Source organism: Lycium barbarum, chromosome 5 (assembly GCF_019175385.1).
Source record: "Lycium barbarum isolate Lr01 chromosome 5, ASM1917538v2, whole genome shotgun sequence".
Classification (NCBI taxonomy): Eukaryota; Viridiplantae; Streptophyta; class Magnoliopsida; order Solanales; family Solanaceae; genus Lycium; species Lycium barbarum.
Genome location: NC_083341.1, coordinates 37,628,090 through 37,634,161, shown reverse-complemented (window position 1 = coordinate 37,634,161; position 6,072 = coordinate 37,628,090). Strand labels below are relative to the sequence as shown.

At 40.4% G+C, this 6,072-nt stretch overlaps 1 long non-coding RNA gene across 1 annotated transcript; it reads left to right on the top strand.

Annotated features, from left to right (window-relative positions):
• The first annotated feature begins 558 nt into the window (after nucleotides 1–558).
• Nucleotides 559–3,805, top strand: LOC132642442 (uncharacterized). The gene is made up of 3 exons (XR_009583161.1): nucleotides 559–963; nucleotides 2,440–2,491; nucleotides 3,518–3,805. It is a non-coding gene; the product is annotated as an uncharacterized LOC132642442 (long non-coding RNA).
• Nucleotides 3,806–6,072: the final 2,267 nt, after the last annotated feature.

The following is a 6,072-nucleotide window of genomic DNA, read 5'->3' as shown; positions in this document are numbered from 1 at the left end:
ATTTCCTTCCGGTTCGGACTACTTATTCGGCTGAGGACTATGCCAGATTGTATATCAGAGAGATAGTAAGACTTCACGGAGTCCCTATATCTATTATTACTGACCGAGGTACCCAGTTTACAGCAAATTTCTGGAGGTCATTTCAGGAGGGATTAGGGACTCAGGTGAGCCTCAGTACAGCCTTTCACCCTCAGTCCGACGGGCAGGCCGAGCGCACTATTCAGACGCTCGAAGATATGTTGCGGGCCTGCGTTATTGATTTCAGGGGCAGCTGGGATGATCATTTGCCGCTTATAGAGTTTGCTTACAATAACAGTTATCACTCCAGCATTCAGATGGCCCCGTATGAGGCCCTTTATGGCAGGAGATGCAGGTCTCCTATTGGCTGGTTTGACGTGGGCGAGACGAAGCTGATTGGGCCAGATGTGATCCAGGAAGCTGTAGATAAGGTAAAGCTTATTCGAGAACGGTTATTCGCTGCTCAGAGTCGACAGAAAGCTTATGCAGATAGACGACGTCGACCGTTAGAGTTTTGGATTGGCGACTGGGTATTCCTGAAGGTGTCGCCCATGAAGGGTGTCATGAGGTTCGGTAAAAAGGGTAAGTTGAGCCCCCGGTACATTGGACTGTATCAGATCGTGCGAAAGATAGGCGAGGTCGCCTATGAGCTAGACCTACCATCCGACTTGGAGGCCGTACACCCGGTATTTCATGTGTCTATGTTGCGGAAATGTATTGGTGATCCTGCCAGGATATTCCCAGTAGATGACATTCAGGTGACGGAGTAGTTATCTTATGACGAGCAGCCTGTATCTATTCTGGATCGACAGGTGCGGAGACTACGCACTAAAGAAGTGCCCTCCGTCAAAGTCCTGTGGCGCAACAATAATCGGGAGGAGATGACTTGGGAGGCGGAGGACGAGATGAAGAAGAAATATCCCCACTTGTTTTCGACATCCACAGGTAATCTAATTTCTTTTTCAGTTGTTGTGTTGATTGATAAAATGAATTATGTATGTCATTATTAAAAAGGGACACTCCTGCCTTGATCATAAGACCTTATAAGATTAATTTAACATTCGGGGACGAATGTTCTTAAGGGGGGGAGAATGTTATGTCCCGCGTTTTCGTATAATTGGAAATCGAGAAATAATTACGACTTGTGTGTTATAAGGACATAATTTGATTTTAGTGAATATGATTATGTTGGTTATGGAATTATTAATGTTAAGACCTCGGGAAAGGCCGAGGATAAATTTGGAATTTCGGAAATGAGCTTCGGGAATTACAAAACGGGACTTTAGCTAATTGGGCCAAGGAAATTGATGACCCAAAGTTGAAGCCCAAATATTGAAGGGGGCCGGCCATGTCTAATGGCCCAAGCCACATTAAAAGGGTCATGTGTTATGCACATGACCCCTCTAAAAGGATATATACTATGTATGCCTAACCATTATCTAGAAAATTAGAACAATAAAATCAAGAACACACAAAAAGGGGCTCTCGGCCGTGAGCTAGAAAGGAGGAGAGAAAAAATTATTTCAAGCTTGTTGTTGATACAAAAATCTGATTTTTTACATAATTGGGAAGTACTCAAGGCCCGCTTCAACGGGGTATAATTAGTTTGGCGCAAGAACGACGTTTGCGACAAGTCGGGGTTTCAAGGAAAGGTAAGAAATTTGCCCCTTTTATGTTATAGAATTGATGTGAATATGTTAAGGATTGGAAGTAGATGGAGATCCCGTAATTTTGATGTAAATAGAAAGTCGTGGGTGTGTGTGTATAGTGTGTATTGGCCGTGAGCCATAGAGAGGAAAATTGATGTGAATTGATCTTGGTTAAGTTGGTATAATGTGTTGTTGTGACCCTTATGTCGTAAATGATTAATTGATGAATGGAATTGGCGTTGAAAAGTGATTTTGGATACTATCGGAAAGTGTATACCTTCGGTATCATTATGTATATCATTGTATATTTAAGGTGCTAGAGACTTTAGATATGAATCTATAATGATGCTAATGAATTCGGAATGAAACGACGTTAGTTAGAATGTTCGTCGTGAATTTTGATGTTTTGAAGGATTATGGAAAATAATGGATTTTTGGTGCAATTTCGTGTATGGCTTGAATTGTAGTTAGGATGTGATTGTATAAGTTTGAATGTGGAAATGAATGCAATTATGTAGATGTAGAATTGGAGTTTTGAAAGTTTGAATGAAAGTTGCCAACTTAGATAACAAAGTAAAATTTTGAAGCTAGAATGGTTTGATTGTTGTTTGTTGACGTGTGGGCTGTTGTGATTGATGTATTTTGAGCCGAGCTAAGCCTCGGGGATGTTAGATTTATAGGGGAAATGCTGCCGAAATTTCGGTAGGCAAAATTGGAGTTAAAGGCATTTTTAAGCCTAAGAATCTCAATTGGTAACTTTGACCATTTGCAGATTTTTGACGAAACGGGACTGGACTTTCGGGAGAGCTTACGACGTCTGTGAGGTATGTAAAGCTTCCCACTCCTTCATTTGGCATATCCTAGTATGTTAGTCGAATAGGAGACCTTCCGGAGCATTTCTGTTCCTCGAAACCCGATCCACAGAAAAGTTACTATTCATTCAATTCAATTGAAGCCTAAGGGCTCTATTTTGGCTAGAATGCCACCATTCGTCCGAAACCTATCGAAATGTGGTCGGGTAACCTAGAAATGATTATGTATGACCCCTGGCACATAAATGTTCGTAAAAATATGTTCGCCACCTCACTTTGACTCGAGGTGGGCCCGCTAACCCCGAGACGCCCTAGTTGTCTTATTGGGCTGTCCTTTTGAATGACGTTTGGAATAGCACTTTCGATGTTGGAATTCCCGTCTATGGGATATGTTTCGACAATTACGATATGGTAAGCTATGTTCTGAGCTACACATATTATTTTGGAAAAGTTTTGATAAATGAAACTTTATATCGGCTAAGTATCCGATTATTTTGTACTATGAAATGACTTATGAGACTACTAGGTTTTGAAAGGCTATTTTGAAATATGGACTGCATTGGTTTGCTCACGACTCTGCTCGTGCCTTATTATGACTTCGTTCACCGGTTCCCGGGCCGGTTTTGATTCGTGCGCCTTATGACAATTCGGCCGTATGCTGTGTTACGGTTCCCGAGGCTTCGCCATAGGGCCGGGTTCCGTTTGGAGTTATGCTGTGATATGGCTCGTGATGCGATACGCTCACCTATGATTATGCTTGTGTTCGGGGATGTACGGAGATTTGAAACCTTCTGGTGTTATGCTGTGTGTGGCGCCAGCGTCGGAGTGGCGACCACGTTCCTAAGCGTTTGCATGATTCATTGCATTATGTATAAGTATATGATTTCGATATAGATTTTGATCTACCCATTTGTACTCCACTTTGACGTTTGGTTTGCTTTCGGTTTTGATCCATATTTCTGTACTCCGTGCTTTACATACTCAGTACATATTTCGTACTGACCCCCTTTCTTCGGGGGCTGCGTTTTATGCCCGCAGGTGCAGATACCGGTGATCCTCCGCAGTAGGCTTCACTTCTTGCTATTCCGGAGTACTCCTATTTGATCCGGAGTCCACTTTTGGTACAGACTCTTTTTGCTTTGTATATATTTGGTATATTTGACTATTTGGGTACGGCGGGGCCCTGTCTCGCCATATGTCTTTGTTTTGAGTTCGTAGAGGCCTGTAGTCATATATGTGGGGCGAGGGTCTTATGTGTGTTTGTCTGATTCCGTTTTCTGGTCTTAAGGCGGTCTGTTTGTTATGCCGGCCCCAATTGGCGCTTATGCTTATATTTGCACTTTTGACCGGCGATGTCCATTCCGCCGCTCAGTTTGTATTTGATATGATATTTTGATTTGGCACGACCGCTTAAGACATACTTGATATAAATTATGTTCGATATGATTTCGAAAGATTATGAAATAAGTTTGGATTTGAAAATGAACGTGTGATTCGGTCTGGGTACCCAGGTAGGGTGCCAGTCGCGGCCCACGGGGCTGGGTCGTGACACATATGCACGACCAATCGAACATGCTTGCAATATAGGGATCACAACAAAATATCAAGCAAACAGCAAACCCAAACATGCTCCCCAGATCTGGTTTTATACTTCACTAAGTATAGCAATCTATGAGCAACTTAAGGACTTTTAATTAACACAGTGCATGCTGAATCATCAATCTTTCTATAAACAGATTAAACAAGTGAAACTGAAGATTCCCATTTCTGACAGAAAACAAGCATGAGATTTATTTCCCTCTGTTATTCAGAAAGAGGGAAGGAAAACTCATGGGTATCTCATATGGCCCAGACCAAAACCAAACATACCAAAGAAAACACAAAACTCAGTCCCATGCCTAACCAGAAAAATCAATTGAAACTGCCCAGATAGCAACAAAACTGGGAACAGACAGAAATTGCAAAACACTACTTTCAAATAAGGCTGAACAGCAAGGGAGGAGGGGAAAAATTATATAGTAGTTAAGAATACATCATGGTTTACCATATATATAAAGTAACATGATTAATGGACTGTTTAACCTATGCTGTTATCTGAAACACTTTATACATAATCATTCATTTATGCTAAAGTTCAGTAACAAGACATCTATATGCTGGAAACATTTGGCGCAATATAGAGCAAGAATAGGCATGAGGGATACTGATTTCACAAAGGGCAAACTATAGGCCAGCACTGATAGCATGTAGGCATATAAGACCACTGTTTAATTTAGACAAGGACAAGTATTCAAATCACAGGAATTGATAAACACAGAAGGATACAAGTGATGTCATTAAATATGGTATTATTTAATATGTTTAGAATTTAAACCAACACAGCACTTAAGATGAAACAGAAATTCAGAGCCAAAGTGTTCATGTGAGACATCTCAAACATATGACAACATCTCTTCAGTATCATACAATGCATTTAGGACAATCATATAGGTGTTTCAGAGAAAAGATAGACATGTAAAGGCGTAGGGACAGACAAGACTGGACGTGAAAGAGCCTTATCTATGTTCAAATTCAAACACAGGACCATGTAGGTAGTTTAAACAGATCAAACCCTTCAGCAGCGCATTCATCAAATTATGCTAAGTACAGGATTGAACATTTAATCAAACATGCATACATTCTTGATATGCTCATGATAATGTTGCAATCTGAAGTAACCTCTAAGCTCCATACATATTCGATTCGCACAATGGTAAAAAATGGGCTAAAGCAAGCTATGCCTACTTCACAGAAAGGGGATTCAAACCATTCTGGACTTTCAAACAAGTACTCAAACCAACAGTGCCATTTACTTTAAAGTAAAGCAATCTAAATCGCATACTTATACATGTTGGCACACCAACTAGTATAGTAGACAATGAACCATTCCAATAATACAGAGGGACAGCATGAGAGTATTTATTGAAGAATGGAAACACATTTACTCAGTATCAACAACTTTCTACAGTTCTGTACTTAAGTTAAGTGAAGACTAGTTTCGACAAGTGGATTGGAGGTTTAACAGTTTATCAAATTTATTCACATACAAAGGAGCCTCATTTTCAACTAATACACAAAGATACATGATCTTAAACTAAATAAACATGTTGTCAGAAGGTGAAGTAGGCGTAACATAGGTCGAACTGGCTGAACAGGACCCTAGCTAACAAATAAGCAAGAGTTAAATGCTCTTGTTTCAAGTATAGCAGCCTTCAGTGACATGCCCTTACTTGATTTACGAATGCATCAGAAACAAGACACAGTACACACATACATGGAAAAAGAGACCATACTATCAGTTTAACTCAGCTGGTTAACTTTATCCCAAGGTATTAACAAAGCTGAATTGATGCATGAATATGCTGGACTGGGCTAGTTCACTTACACAAGGGATAAATTTGATAAGCTGCTGTTTGGCTAGCCGAATTAACACTTAAGTACACCTAAGTAAGCTAGCTATCATTTTTGTCTAGTTTAATTTGACATGAACATGCTTACAAAGACCCCCATATAAGTGGCTTGAACTTAAAGGAGAACCAAACAGATTGAACAAT